This window comes from Microtus ochrogaster, chromosome 24 (genome assembly GCF_000317375.1).
Source record: "Microtus ochrogaster isolate Prairie Vole_2 chromosome 24, MicOch1.0, whole genome shotgun sequence".
Classification (NCBI taxonomy): Eukaryota; Metazoa; Chordata; class Mammalia; order Rodentia; family Cricetidae; genus Microtus; species Microtus ochrogaster.
Genome location: NC_022024.1, coordinates 5,069,980 through 5,086,219, shown reverse-complemented (window position 1 = coordinate 5,086,219; position 16,240 = coordinate 5,069,980). Strand labels below are relative to the sequence as shown.

At 39.2% G+C, this 16,240-nt stretch overlaps 1 protein-coding gene across 3 annotated transcripts in view; it reads right to left on the bottom strand.

Annotated features, from left to right (window-relative positions):
* Fam19a2 (family with sequence similarity 19 member A2, C-C motif chemokine like) overlaps window positions 1-16,240 on the bottom strand; it is a 461,704-nt gene that overhangs the window by 280,762 nt on the left and 164,702 nt on the right. The gene's annotated exons all lie outside the window — the stretch shown is intronic.

Below are 16,240 nucleotides of genomic sequence, written 5' to 3'. Positions count from 1 at the left end.
GGAGGGAGAGAGGGAGGGAGACTACTAGTTTATAATAGTATTGTGGGGTTAGATTTTTTTTTTCCTCTGTAGACATTTTGGGAGGGCAGGAAAATGCCTGTGGTTAGAAAGAGATGATCCCATTTTTACAAGGGTCTTTAGACTTCCACTGCTTACTTTCTTACTGGGTTTTTCCCACACCACAAAAGCGTATGACTCTCCGTGGGAGTGAAACTATGCCCAATCTACCCAGCTCGCATTTCTTTGTTCTATTCCCACCACGTCAAATGTCTGGGAATATAATGTGAAGTGGTCCAGTCTAGAGCACAGCACCCAAAAGTCACACTGGCAAATAACAGATCCAACTGCGAAATTTTATACACTAAACTGTCTAAATATTTTACAGTGAAATATAACCATATGAGAAAAACATTCTCCTTACGCGAACATTAACAAGGTTAGGAAATAAAAGTCACTTAACCTACATAATGGAGGGAAATGCGATTTTCAGACAATGAGGTGAGGGTTCTCAGGCTGAACACAAATCTTGCCCTGAAATCTGCTCAGCTGACGAAAGAGCTGAGACCCAGAGCACACTCACACACCCTCCTCATTATGAAAATTAATCCCTTGGTCAAGAGGCCTTCATCATCCCACATTCGAGAAAGCACAAAGGGTCACATGGGGAGCATTCAGATTATCTGCAAATGCTGTCAGAAAAATTTACCCTGTTATTGAGAACTTGCAATTTATATTCGAAAAAAAAAAAAACAGTAAACACCTCAGGATAGTCTTGCTTAAGGAGGATTGTATTATCAGATGATATACAGGGTAGAAATGATATACAAATGGAAATCAGTAAAGTAAACTCAGGCTTTGTAAGTCTGGTGTATCCGCCATAGGGCAGCACAATAGAGATCAATGCCTACCACTCCCCACCCACAAGTCCCCAATGAAAGGCTACAAGAGTTCTGAACAAACTCAAGATCAAGTAGAACACAATTTTCCTCGTTAATGCATCTCAAAACTAAGTGTGTTAATAAACACACAACAGGAAAAGGGAAAAAAGGCTTCCTGCTGCTAATGGGTACCATTGGGGATTTAAGTTAATAGTAAGTCTGAAATTCCAATATCTAATTCTTCATGCAAACACTGCATCCAGATATTTACCGCCACATACATCGTCATCTCACAGCACGGGAGCTCTGCTGGACTCACGCGATTATAAAGATCACTCTTATTACTCATCCAACAGCACAGTGTGAGCAATGAATGCCATCGTGAGCTGTATGGGATCATTTAATGAACAGCAATCATAGGAAATTGCTCTCCAGAAGAATGTGTTGGAGTCAGGTGGTTCCACTTAGTAACCTACTTTGTTTTCTCCGCTACTCGGTCTTTAAATTGTGATAATCTACAGGCAGAAATGATGGAAGATTCAATATGTAAAAACAACAAGTTAGATTTCAGTTAAGCAATGAAAGGTCACCTTCAAACATAGCAACACAGACAAGCCAATGTTTCATTACACCCATTCTATAGTTAATAACATGGCAATAGGTTATAACTTTAAAAATCTTCTCAACAATACATGCAGAATGGAAACTAATGATCTTGACCCAACTTCCCATAAGAACTGACTGGGACATAGACATTCCTTAAATACTCGATATCTGATGATTAATTGATACCTTGCTCAACTAATGAGAAAGAAATTCACTACATCTTTTAAAATGTAGTATCTCACTGGGTTATATGAACACATATTAAATCAAAAGACTACTTTCAGGGACGCAAACATGAGCTCCCACCTATCTCCAACTGACAACTGACCTTCAAGGAAAACTTAGTTTTCTCTGATAGAGTCTCACCAGGGATTCACTTGAGAGCGGGCCCCATGATCAGACGGCCAACAAAATATTAACTCAGTGGTGGTTCTGGTGTTGTTGATTTTTTTCTATCATATGACTTTTGGGTGCTTTTGTGTTGCTTGTTTGTTTGTTTTGGTTTTTTTTTTAATCTTACTGGTCTCTTGCATGTATATTATTATTTCTATTTTTGGGGTGATTTATGAGTTTTGTGTATATGTGTGTGCATGTGTATGTATTTCTTGTGCTTTTTTTCTTCTTTGTTTTGTTTTGTTTTTTTTTTTTGGTCTTGTTATATTCCATTTTTTTCCTGGTTTTTCTTAAAGCAGCAGAAAAAAGAGACATGGAGCTGGAAGGATGGAAAAGCAGGGTAGCTCTGAAAGAAAATGAAGGAACGGAATCACAATATTGTACAAAAAAATCCAATAAAAATAATTTGAAATTTTTTAAATGTATTTCACCATGATATTCAAAATCTTTAGCAATTTCCACATGCTTATTCAGGAATGATAAATGGACTGGATCATATCTATGAATTTTATCGATCTAAAATGTTTACAGTTGAATTGAAAGTTGTATTTTTACCAAAAAAAAAAAAAAAAGACTCTCTGCCATCACAATCCTTAATTTTATACCTTAGGCAGTAAGACACAGGACTTGACATCTTCATACTAAGCTTACTGCATGCATGTACCACAACAGTGCCTCAAATCTGGACATAAGATACCAATATTCAGACCAAGCAGACAACCTACTAACCAACATTACTGAGTAATTAATTTTTGTACTTCCAAGTTGGGTTATAGTTAACAACATGTTAAGTTTTAAGATATTTTTCATATCAGTTATTATAATTAAAATATGATAAAATAACTGGAGGTAAGGCTTAGCTCCCATGTATTACACTAAACTATTTGTGTGTTTTACTGAGGAGATCCTTAGACATAAATTATAACTCCCAGTTCCTAGTCAGGTTCGGGAACCAAGTAGCCAGTGCAAGGTAATGTTCAAGGAGTCCCAGGGATACCACAGAAACCTGTTTTTAAAAGGAGCATATACTTACCCTCAGCGACTTCTAACAGCAAACGTTTAGGGGGCTTGCCACCTAAAAACATCTGTCCTAGTTCCTCAAGTCTTTCCAACAAGCCCTCTTCTCTCCCGTGTGACAACACGGACCTTCACAAATTTGAGAAGTTATGCTCAACTTCAGTTTAAAACTGTCTGCCCTATCTAATCTCCTTCTAAGCATTTTCACAATCTGCAGCCATAATTCTGCCCTGCCCTGTGGTCTCTGCTGGGCTTCTCTGTGAATTTAAGGGTAGGATATTTACTATAGCCATGGACAGTCAGAACGTCATTCATAAAAACATTTTATGACTGAATTAATGAGCAAAGAAGTAGCCTGAATGCATTCGCTCTTCTAATCTTGGTTCATTTTTTCACTATTATCATTGCCCATGTCCTAGAGAGAGAGTCATGGGAAATGAACAGGAGTCCCTAATTGAGATGGTCACCCACACAAACGAAACTCTAAGTAAATAAGTTTTAAATTTAAGCAAAAATGTTCATGTTCAAGACGTCCAACAGTGCTTGCTTATTCCATAAATATGCATTGGTTTTCCTGGATTATTCCAACAGTGCTCCTCATACTGGAGAAACGGTGGTGAGCAAAATGTACTTCCTGCCCCCTCGATGTGATGATGATATTTAAGTTTCTATGTACAGACAAAGCAGAATGTTTATCACAAGAGAACTGCATTAGTTCACCTCTTTTGTAGACTTGTCAATGAAATACTAATCCCACTATCAGACACTAAACAAAACAGGAGATAAGAGAAGACAATAGTGCTTGGTTCAAACCAATATTTCATGATATATATATACATATATATCTGAAACATAAACTTCCACTTCAGACATATAGAAGGTAGGATGGTAGCTGTCAATTGCTGGGAAAGAGGAAAACAAAAGTTGGTTTTTAACGCTCACATTTGAAAAACAATTCCATGAATTGCACATCCAAAAATTATTAAAATGGTAAGTGTACTATGTATATCTTACTAGAATATATTAAATAAACTAATATGCTTAATATTGATATTAAGAATATTAAGTCTATAATAATTATTAAATTAATTATTAAATATGTATTATATATAAATTGAACATGATGTTAACTATAACTAAACTTAGAAGTACAAAATTAACTGCTCAGTAATGTTGGTTAGTAGGTTGTCTGCTTGGTCTGAGTATTGGTACCTTATTTTCAGATTTGGGACACAGTTGTGGTTCATGCATACAGTGAGCTTAGGATGAAGATGTCAAGTCCTTTGTCTTACTGTTTAAGGAATAAAACTGAGGATTGTGATGACACAGAGCGAAGTCCCACCTTCAGCACGTAGCAGCGAAGTACCACACTCCTACTTGGACCTGTTTTGACCTTGGGGGTGTGTGTTCTACACAGGTCCAGGGCTCCTTCCTGAGCTGCTTTGATTTCATGGGCACAGTATGAAGAAACACTGTTGGAAGCAGGAGTTTCAGGAGAAGGAAGCCAGCTGCATTTGACAAATGGTGTTTCCTTGTGATGGACAGGAGCCCTCAAGGGCACTGGCAGCTCATGTTTTACCTAAATTCCCTTTCAGTAAACTTCTCCAGGTCTATGAAACTTGATGAACTTTTAAAAATTCTCTCCTTTCTAAAACACACATACACACAGAGAGACACATACACACAGGCACGCGCGCGTGCGCACACACACACACGCACACACACACACACACACATCATTTATTATCCCTCCAGTTTAAAACACTTAACTTTGAAAACTCCCCAGACATAACCAGCAGACATTGCTTCAGGCTGATATGGACTTACTGGCAACACTAATTGGAGGAAGGAACTCTGCTGGAATATTCCGTCTATTCCGAATCCTTTCCCACGAGGCACCAGGGAAACAAAATTTAACGTCGAGCTACAGGTGGCCCATTACTGAGGAAAACGTAAAGCACAGTGGAGTAGCATTGCTGAGTCCGTCTCAGAATCGACCATTGCTCACAGGCAACCCGGTCAAGCTGCTGACATTGCTATGTGTGTATGAGGTATGAGTAAGCGATATAAGAGAAGGTGTGGTGGTATGCCCATTGCCCTCCAAGGCCGTGTGAGAGGAAGAATAAGAATCTGCTATAATATTCTTTGGTCTGGGAAGTTGAGATGAAAAAGAGTATAAGAGTATGTGCTTTAGAAAGCAGCAGATGAGCAACCCAACGCCACCTCTGCAATGTGTGACCTTGATGACAGCAGCTACATAACTAAAGGCTTATCAGGCACCAAGGAGATCTGATATACAATTCACCCTAGTTAATCCTCGTGATTCTCCAAAGCAAACACATCATATGTGAACTTACAGGGTGTTTAATGTTCCTTGGTTTTGTGGGTTTCACTTCGGACATAAGAAATTAATACCAACCAATGACACATGAAACTAGCCAAGGATGAATGCAGATCATATCATTTGAATATTATATACTTATAAAAATGGCGTAAGCTGGTAAAACTGTCCTAAGAATCATTTTGGAGGACACTATTTTGTCAGCCATGGTCAGAGATTTGTATAAATGAAATTTAGTACAACAAACGCCGGTATGCATGTTATACACAAAATCCTACATAAAACTGCAATGTGAGCAAAGATAAATGACATAATTTCTATCACTAAGACATTAGTAGTCCAGAGCTTTATAAATTAATGTACAATACTTAAATATTAAGGCAACTAATGGGGCTGGAGAGATGGCTCAGCAGCACTGGCTGCTCATCCAGAGGACCCAGGTTCAATTCCCCTCGCCCACATGGCAGCTCACAACTGTCTGTAACTCCAGTTCCGGAGGATCTGACACCTTCACACCAGTGCACATGAAATAAAGTTAAAGAAATGCTTTAAAAAAAATAAAATGGAACTAATAAATATCCTAAACCTTGGGACATGTGATAAAATATTCCTGCTTTCAAGTGTGTCCACATATATTCTCCGTTACTGCTTTTTCATGATAATCCCTGAAAATGTGGTTTTTGAATAAAGCATAAAAAACACGAATCCTCTGCAAAGCGTAGGAAGTCTCGTTTTTCACGTTAATAGGACATGCATTTGTCAACACCTGTACCAAGTGAGCATGTGTTGGTCTCCAGTCACTGGCCTGCAATCTACTGCGTAGAAGAGGACAGGCAGGGTGCATCCGGACCCTCTATTTATAATGTCAGCCTAAACCACCGCTGAAACTCAGGGCACCGTTATAATTGCAGGGAAGAATGGAAATAGAGAATCAGTCCCCAGAAAGTCACTTTTTCATCTCACATAGGTATAAAAACACTAGTCAATGCCAAGGGAAATTTCCCGAGGTATTTTTGGTGAAATACACTCAGAACATTGATTTCAACTGAAAATCTTATCATTTGGGAGGATTCAGAAAATTTCCCCTCGGAAATGGGGAAGAATGTGATACAACATGCTGAATATCCTTGCTGTAAATTAGTACTAAGCAAGAATAAAATAGTGGAGAGGGCTTATAATAGACAATATGGCTAAATTCCATTGCAAAATCTCTCTCAACTTCCAGGTAAATCCCATCAAAATACAAGCTTTGAAATCAGTTGATTGACTGAAATACCATAAATATTAGTCAAAACACATCACCCTTCATCATCAAAATACAGTGTTACCACCACCTGGGGAAATATCAATTTAGAGATCCCAGAGCATGGTAAGGATGGAGAGCATTGTACCTCCAACAGAAAACAACAGCTCTGGAGTAACAGACTTCAGAGACAACTGCAGGATAAAGTACTCAAAGTAATGACTTTAAGATAAAGCAAGACATATAGGAATATAGACACATGTTTTAATGAAATTAGAAGGTAATTCCTAATTGTGTAGTCTAAGCAAAAAAGAAGAAAAGCTTACAGAGAAAAAAGGATGAAAAATTTCCATTTCTGAGGAAAGATACAGACATTGGGCTTGGGAAGTTTTAAAGACTCCTCATAGACTTACAACAGATCCCTCATTAGGGCATTTTATAGTCTAATTATCAAAATACAAAACAAAGGGTTTTTTTAAACATCTAGAGAAAATCATTGCACCTCATATAAGAGAATAACTTAGGCTTCTTGGCAGCATTCTTGCAAGACAAAAAAGAATGAAATAATATATTCAGAGTTCTGAGGGGGGAACCTATTACTCAAGAATAGTATACCAGAAACACTAATTTACAGAAGTAAGGCAGCAATAAAAACGACAAAAGCAAAAACTGAGAGACTTCATCATAACCAGATCAACCACATAAGAAGTGCCTTAAAAAAGTCCTCACTGGGAAGGAAAAGATAATAACTACAATCATGAAAACAGAAATGCAGAAAAATTACTAGTGAAGTGGAAGCATGAAAATGAGAAGAAAAATCAAACTATAGTAATACCTAAAACTGCCAACCCATAAGGTGAACAGGAGAACAAAGAAATGAATGAAAGACACACAAGATAAGGAAAAATTAATATAAATTAATAAAAACTTACACATAAATGAAATATTCCAATATCAAAAACTTAAGTTGGCAGAATGGAATTATGGAACTAAGACTCCATGATATGTGACCTATTGGAATGACACTCTAAGACTGTGAGATCTTAAAAACAGAAGCCAAACAGAGGCAATATCTATACTGAACAAAATATGAAAATCAATATATAATGACAAAACATCATTTCAACAATAAGAAATATGCAGATGCCAAACACTGGTATGCCCAATTGTTGTAGGGAGCAGGGGCCCCTTGTTTATCCCTGCCACCCAGCTAGCTAAACCTGAAATAACCACACAGAAACTGTATTATTAAAACACTGCTTGGCCATTAGCTCTAACTTCTTATTGGCTAACTCTTACATATTAGTTTAACCCATTAATTAATTAATTAATTAATTAATCTCCATTAATCTGTATATCGCCACGTGGCAGTGGCTTACTGGAGATTCTAACTGGCGTCCATCTCAGGCAGAGGATCCATGGCTTCTCTCCCACTCTGCTTTTCTTCCTCCCAGAATTCAGTTCTATCTTCTCTGCCTACCTAAGTTCTACCCTATCAACTAGGCCAAGACAGTTCCTTTATTCATTAACCAATAAAAGCAACACACAAACAGAAGGAACTCCACACCACCCAATTAAAAAATATAAATGTTATAATTAATTGCTGCCCTCTGGGTATGGCATAGCCAATTGCAGTCACAGCATCTGTGTCTACACAAGACCGAATCTAACAGCAGTTCACCATGGATAGATAACAAAAAGCTCATAGAGCCCCATCTAGCCCTGCTGAACTACTGGCTACCTATGAATTCTGGGGAAGGAGCAGCTACTGCCTTATGTTGGGTGCCCAATGAAGAACCCAGCAGGCTCCTGCAGGAAGTTCCAAACCCACAGTCATACAAATGATACTGGCTAAATTCACCAGGTCTCAAAGAGAGAGAGAGAGAGTAAGAAAGGGACGGGGGAGGCAGAAAGGAAGACAAAACAATACAGCATCATCATGAGTGCAGAAAGGGTGGTCCCTCTGCCCTCTGCACATGTGCTGTAGTACCCTCATGCCCTCACACACCTCACATAAATCCACACACAGAAACAAGAAGAAAAAGAAAGGGAGGAAGGGAAAGAGGAAGGAAGAAAGAAACAAACGAACACTCAGGATAAAGACAAATATAGTACATGAAGCTCACAAGTAGAAACAGAAGTGGATTACCAGAGGATGTCAGCCTCGTCACTGTGCTGTGACCCAAATAACAATAAGAAGAGGTCAGAAAGAGTAGGCAAAGAAGATCAATGAAAATCAACTATGCTCTGTTGGAAGGAGAAGGGCCCGCTTGTTCATCCAGGCTGCACGGCTAGCTTAGCCACGAAATAACCACACAGAAACTGTGTTAATTAAATCACTGTGTGGCCCATTAGCTCTAACTTCTTATTGGCTATCTCTTACATGTTAGTTTAACCCATTTTCTATTAATCTTTTTTATCAATATGAGACTGTGGCCTACCAGCAAAGTCTCAGCAAGTCTATCTCCAGCAGCAGGTCCACGGCGTCTCTCTGACTCTGCTTTCTTCCTCCCAGAATCTAGTTCTGTCCTCTCTGCCTACCTAAGTTCTGCCCTATCAGGCCAAGGAAGTTTCTTTATTCATTAACCAACACAAGCAACACACAAAGGGGACTCCCACAATGTTCTGGAAGTAAGCCTGTACATACTTGTAATCACAGAAAATCATGACGCTGAAACAAGAGGATACCAATAGCTTTGAAGACAACCTGGGATGTATAATGAGTTCCAGGTCATTAAAAGCTACAGTATAAAACCTACCTCAAAAACCAAAAGACTGAGGCAGATTTACGGTCATTACAACAAAGACAGCATGGTTTGCAAAGCCTATGAAAGTAGTGAAAGCTAAAACAGAATTTCTGTTTTTAACATGAAGGAGACCAAACAAGGTCTAACTGTGGACATGAACGAGGAATTCAACCCACACAACTCAGTGTGTTAGGTACTGGTTACAAATAATCTCACAGTGCTGCAGGAGCACACACAGGACAGAGCAGGAGAGGCCTGGGAGAGAGAGCGGCCTCTGTGATGGAATTAGATAAGCATTGGAGGTCACGCAGAGAAAGCTTTATCTATCACACTGAAACCTTCCATTTCACTTTAATGACAATGGGGAAACTGTTGTGTTTCAAGAATGCCCGTGCTGCTATTGGTCTTATATTTTCAGTTAGCCTGCAGAAATATATCTGATTGTACTTCATGACCCTTTTAGTGACACAGGAATCACAACAGTTGGATATATATTTGCCCCAGAAAGAACTAATAAGCACTCCCATGAGGTACCCATCAATTCTTACTCTTTTTCTCTCTTGCAATAAAATAATAAGATTGTTGGCACACACTGAGTAGTATTTTGTACCAGGCACTTAAAAGGGGCTTTTGTGGTATTAACTCATTCTGTCCTTATTTATATTACGTGTGCAAGCAATTCTTGTTCACCAAGGTACATAAACACATGATTAGAGTTAACCTTTTTCTTTTTCTGAATGAATATATTTTTTGTATTCAAATTACATATTTTGTTCCTGTTTCTAGATGAATGGATTGAATAGTTGTAGCATAACTTAACTCCCTTTGTCAAGCAAGACAGTCAGTTGGACGATTGCTCATCCATCCACAACCATTATTGACTGTGTGTCTATCAGACAATGGAGGGGCAGCATCAATATATTGGCAAGTCCCTGCCATGTCTTGGCATTCTCAGGGTAGCATTAAGGGAGCAAACGTGTTATCAATCTTAAACCTAAAGCACAATCACCACATACTCCATCAACATGAGATACTTGTATAGGAACACCTAATTCTTAAAAGTATTATCAACGCACCTACCTTCTAAATGGTTTTATAGATGCATGCGCTAGTCAGGGAGAAAAAGAGGTAGAAACAGAAAGGTGGGAACAATAGCAAACATGATGTTTCACAAGGGCCATTGATATTTTGAGCCTGTTCTCTAACATTAAAACTAAAAAAACAAGAGATTTATGTCTTAGGCAACTAAGTAGGGGGAAGAGAACTAGGGAAACTGGCTAGGCAGATAGGTGGGCAAGAGATTGACCTTCAGTGACATGTCATACTTGCCTTGATTTATATTATAAAAAGTGGAGGAAATATTTCTAACTTCTGAATAAGTTTGTTTTTTAGTTCAGACCTAGGTTTAGTAATTACATAGATTTTGGGTGTGAGAGAGGGGGGTTGACTTCTTTAAAGACTCAAAGCTTATTTGAAAATTGGATAAACCAAGACCTACAGCCCATAAATTAGAAAACATAATAACTTTTTTGTATTTTGAGAAAAGATTTCTCTGCATAGCCCTGACTGTCCTGTAACTTTCTCTATAGACCAGGCTAGCCTCAGACTCACAGAGATCCTCCTGTCTCTGCTTCCTGAGTGCTGAGATTAATGGTATGCACCACATCACCTGGCATTTTTAACCAAAAAGGTCCTATAATATATCTAGACTAGTCTCCAAATTTTTCTTACCACTACTATTTATTTGAGATTGGTCAGGGTAAAGAAAACAGAGAAGTAATGCCAGATTATATCAGTATTTTTTCAACCCATCCAAGTTATGGGGCTTCACAATGATATTCATGTACAATCTGAACTTGATCTATTGAAAAGAAAAGGATAAAATCCGAGTGTGCTGGGACTTGGCACAGCCTTCTTAATTGTGGGCTGACAGCAGTGTGGCCACCAGCCTGGACTTTCACAAGACTAGGCCTATAACATTCAACCATGGCTGGGGAAGAGGCTTGTGGGACCCCACCCTCCTGCTACACTCTTCTAGCAGAGGACAGATATTATCTCCCATTGTATCCCCATTGGTGCACCTACCAGAAACCAGAAACTCCAAATCCATGGGTTGGCACTAGTTAAACCTAGTGGGTCACAGAACAAAGCAAAAAGATGTGAAGATTGGCAAAGGATCAGTAAGAAGGGCTGATGGTGGTGGAAGGGAGGTGGGGGAGGAGAATCATCAGCCTGCATTGCACTTGTGTGTGACTGTCAAAAGAACATTCTAGATGACAGGTATAGAGAAAACCTTCTCACATACACTTACCTCATTTGACTTTTTTCTTCCTGCTATGAGACCATCTTTCCTGACAATAGGAAAGCTATCTTTATTACTCATTTTAGTGGCTACCTTAAAAAAAAGATTTATAGAAGAGCTAAATAGATTTTTAGGTAAGATGGTAAGACTTCAGAAGTGTTGGCTAGTTCTAACGTGTGTCTCTGTGTCTGATTTAATTAGAAGCTTTCCAATCATTCACTCCCTTATTGCCTAAAATGGCCTTCATCATCGGTCTTGCATGCTTCCCATGCAGATGCAATTTCTGCAGCATGCAGATCCTCCCTCCCTCTACTTGCTCATTCTTGGTTGCACTAAGACAGCCAGTGTGTAGCTCCATTGTCTCAGAATTCATGGTTCTTGGTATTCTGCAAATATTTAACATATACTGCTGACTGTACAATCACCCCCAAAGTTACAGCATAAGAATCCTGGCTCTGCTGTGGTCATGCAAAACAAATGGCCCCGGAGCTAGAGAAATGGCTGCCTAGACAGAGATGCACATGCTGCAAAGTACAGCACCTTCTAAAATGATGCTATGATTGTTTCCAAAGTGTCTACTGCTTGATTAGGACACAGGCTCTGGAGGCTGCATTCATTCTGCAACTGAATGAAGCTAATCTCCCATATGAGAAACCATTCTGTTTTAGGCACAATGACAAACTGACGGACAAGACAGCATCCAGTCATCATGGAAACTCACCCACTACTTTTGCTAATCCTCTGAGAAAACACTTATGGACAGGGGGGTTGGCCAAATGTCCTGTTGGTGTAATTTCCTTTGATGAACTTGTATTGGTGGCTGACCTAACTAGATGCAGGTATGCAGTCAAAGAACGCACACAGGGAAGACAGCAAACAAAAGGAGATACCTCTGGGATGTGCCCTACAGTCCTGGATCCATCCCCCTGAAATGGGATAGTGAGGTAATCCACAGGAAATGGGCTGGTCTCTTGCTCATGTGCATTTCCTGGCTCCTAGAGAAACATCCCTTGTCACTGTGACAGGCTAATCCTCTTATTGATCTGATTCTCTCCAGTTCCAGTTCCACTTGACCTTTCGGGTTATATAGTCCCTGGCTTGTCCCACAGACATCTCTGAGTCCTGTCATCCAGAAGAGAGCAATCATTTCTGCCCACTTTGCCTTGGTTTCTGGGATCTTGGAGAGAGTGTATGTATTTTGAGTTTGCTGAATTATGCCATCATTTTGTATTCTGGATTCATCAAAAGTTTCCATTTCAAAAGCTACTCAAAATTGTGATAAATCCCCTGGGATTCCAAGCTTAAACAGAGCAGTACCAACAAAAGAAATCATTTAGAACTATAAATTTGCATTTAAATGCTCGACCGTGATGGCTTCACTCATGTAGCAGTATCAAACAGCATGAGATACATCAGAACACAGCTGGAAATTATAGTTTAACTTATTTGATTTCATAATAATTTTAGGGTCTTTCCTTTCAAAATCAATAGCTCAAAGACATATTTTTTTCACAAGGAATTCTCTTCTCTTTCAGAGTAATGACTCTCCTACAGTTCACAGGATGGTATAGGCACAGGCACTACTTTGATAATAATTATCCCCAATGTTTAAATTTAGCTAAACAGCATCTGCCACATATTTATAAGTATAAAATTAAACAAAATCACTGAACTGAAAGCAGACTAATTTAAAATATGTAAATGAAAAAATTTTAGGTTGAACGAAGGATTTGCAAAGATGTTATTATTTCAAGCTGTATTTGAATGATGGAAAGATAAAGAATTAACATACAGCATATTGCTTTTTGACATGGCCCTAGAAACCAGACAGGGACTACAAGGGTAAGATTCAAGAAAAGACGGATTAATAAATTGGAGTGCTGTTCACAGGGCACTAAAGTAGTAGAGAGAAAAAGTAGTAGAGAAAATCAAATTATTCTGAGAAGTTGTATAAATTCGATTTTTTAACGATTTATTTTATCTGTATTAAGCTCAATGTGTGTGTGAGTGAGAGTGTGTGTGTGCTATATGCACGCATGTGTGCATGAGCATATGTCCTAGTGTATGTGGATACATGTAGAGACCAGACAAAGGAGTTGCATCCCTTGGAGCTGTAGGGACTAGCATTCAGATTGTAGCAGCCCCATGTGGATGCTAGAATTGAAACTCTGCTCCTCAGGATTAAGAAGCCAAGTGCTCTTGAGTACTGAGCCATCATGTCTCTAGCCCTAAACAGAATTTTTTAAAGAGTAATATTATTACAACAAGCAAAGTAAAAAATTATTCATAGTAGTTTTGTGCTGTTGTTATGAATGGTGACATTTATACCTATGTAGCACCTTTCTTTCAAGACAATCTAAAGATTTTTTTCTTTGCCTTGAAAATTACTGCTGTACTACATTACAGAAAGTAAGTTTAATCCAACACTTTACACACACACACACACACACACACACACACACACACGGGGGAGGGGGGAGAGAGAGAAAGAGGGAAGAAGGGAAGGAGTAGGAAGGGAGGAAGGGAGGGAGGGAGGGAGGGAGGGAGAGAGGGAGGGAAAGAGAGAGTCATAATACGAGACTTTGCTATATGACAGGTGCTGTTCAAAGTTTATTTCTGTGTTTCAAGACTTCTATGTAGCAAACACTATTTTCTTCCTAGAGATGGAGAAACCTACAGATACAAGAGTTTTGTAATTTACCCAATTTGTCCCTTGCAAGGAAAGGCATACTAGAGTTTCCAATTGCAGTTTTGTGGAACTCGGTCCTGCATCGCAAACTCATGGCTGCTCTACCACCAGCCCAAGAGAACGTCCGGAGTAGCTGCATCTCTGAGGGGCCACAGGCTAAGACTTCCCTGGCTCACATTCTCCAGCTCAGCATCTATCCCTGTACTGAAGAACTAGGAATCTCCAATTCAGATGGTTATTCAACCTGGTGCGATGGCAGGTTGTAGGGACAGGTGGAATTACAGTCCCAGGAGACCATAGCCTGGAAAAGGAAGACAATGTTTGAAGAGTGGAAATTCCTTGAACTCAGTATGACGACAAGTTTTGGAGGCAAATGGCAATATTGGCTTTCTGTGAATTTATTCTGGGTTTCTGCTGTGCCAAGCTGGTCTGGACTCAATGAGTTAATCTGTCTACCATGAAGTAAATAAACCAAGGGCAAGTCATTGACTTCTTCTCGAGGAGACCCTCTCTTCCTTCCTTACCCTCTGCACCATATTTCTCTGTCTGCAAGAGCCAGTAGATCTTGAGGAACTAATGATTTTCTTCTCCCTAAGGTTCAAAGCAGAAACTTGAACAATAACGCTCATATACTTGCTAATAGATGCTTGTTATGTTGTTAAATCTGCTCCACTACGACCCAACATGTTAACACAAATACATATATATTTGTATCATCAGTCACCAGTGTCCAGCCATCTTAGCTCACAAGGAAGTTTGTGCAATCTGTAGAAACTCAGCTAATTGCATTCCGTTCCCACTAAACTATTGCTTTAATCGCAGCAGAAGGTTCTCAAAGCGCCCGACAGCCCGATAGCCGGCAGTTGCCGAGTCAACTACGCCTGACTAGCCACCTGTTGTGAGGTAGGAGCCAAGGACAAATGTGAGGAAAACCAACTTTGTTTACTTATCAGGAAAAAGGACATCTGCCACAGCAGTCAGGACAACTACCCAAAAGGATAAAGAAGGTTCAACTACCTTCCATTTCTTGAGCATCTGCGGGCCCCTCTTTCCCGCTGACAAGGTAGTCTCTGCCACCTATATCTGTAACCTGACAATATGCTGCCAGCACATGAGTTCATTTATACAGCACAGGCAAACACATGTGTTCAATACATCTACATTAGAAAACACACATGGATAGATATTTTGAAGATGAAATGATATGTTAAATTCTAAAAATAAAAAATATTCTCTCGGTGTTTACTTTTTTTAATTTAAAATTAGAGAACCTTTTAAGCTTTGCAGATTGGTCTTAAACAATCTTTTTCTGTTTTGATTCATGTCACAGAAACTGTCTTTAATACTTGAGATTTCTAACCTGTAAGAACAACATACCCTAGGATCAGGACTTCAGTTGCCTGGACTGACAGGAAGAGCAAAACCCACTAATTAGGGAAGACCCAGTCCAAGTCTGGTGCTGGGAAGGTTCACCACTAATACTGTGGTAAAATGCTACTACCATAACTGTTTTTACAAATACGGGAATTATATTTTGAGATGTTAGCAACCTCATCTAAAGTCACACAGTTAGTAATTATCAGGTCTTCTACCCGAAGAGCTCCGGGCCTTAATAAATCGCATAGGACACAGTCCCTCTGTATTATGTCTAATGAATTAAATTACTATGAGAAAACAGCTACCTATCAAACAATGGAACAGAACACTCTGTGTTGATAGAATTCAATGTTCTTTTTATAAAAGCCAAAATACGTGGGCAAGGGCTGGAGAAAATATAATCACTCCACACTTATGTCCCAGATTAGTCCCAATTAGTTAAATATCAGTTAAAATCCTAGTGAGGACAACAGTGCTTTCAGGAGAGGAGGCTGGGAGCAGAACTCATAGTGGTCACACACAAATAACACAGTGAAGGGCTACCTCTGCCAGCAGCAGAGCAAGCAAAAAACACAGGGTTATACAGACTTTATCTCAGCACACAGTCAGACTTCACACACCCTATTATCATCCCAGCACACAGTCAG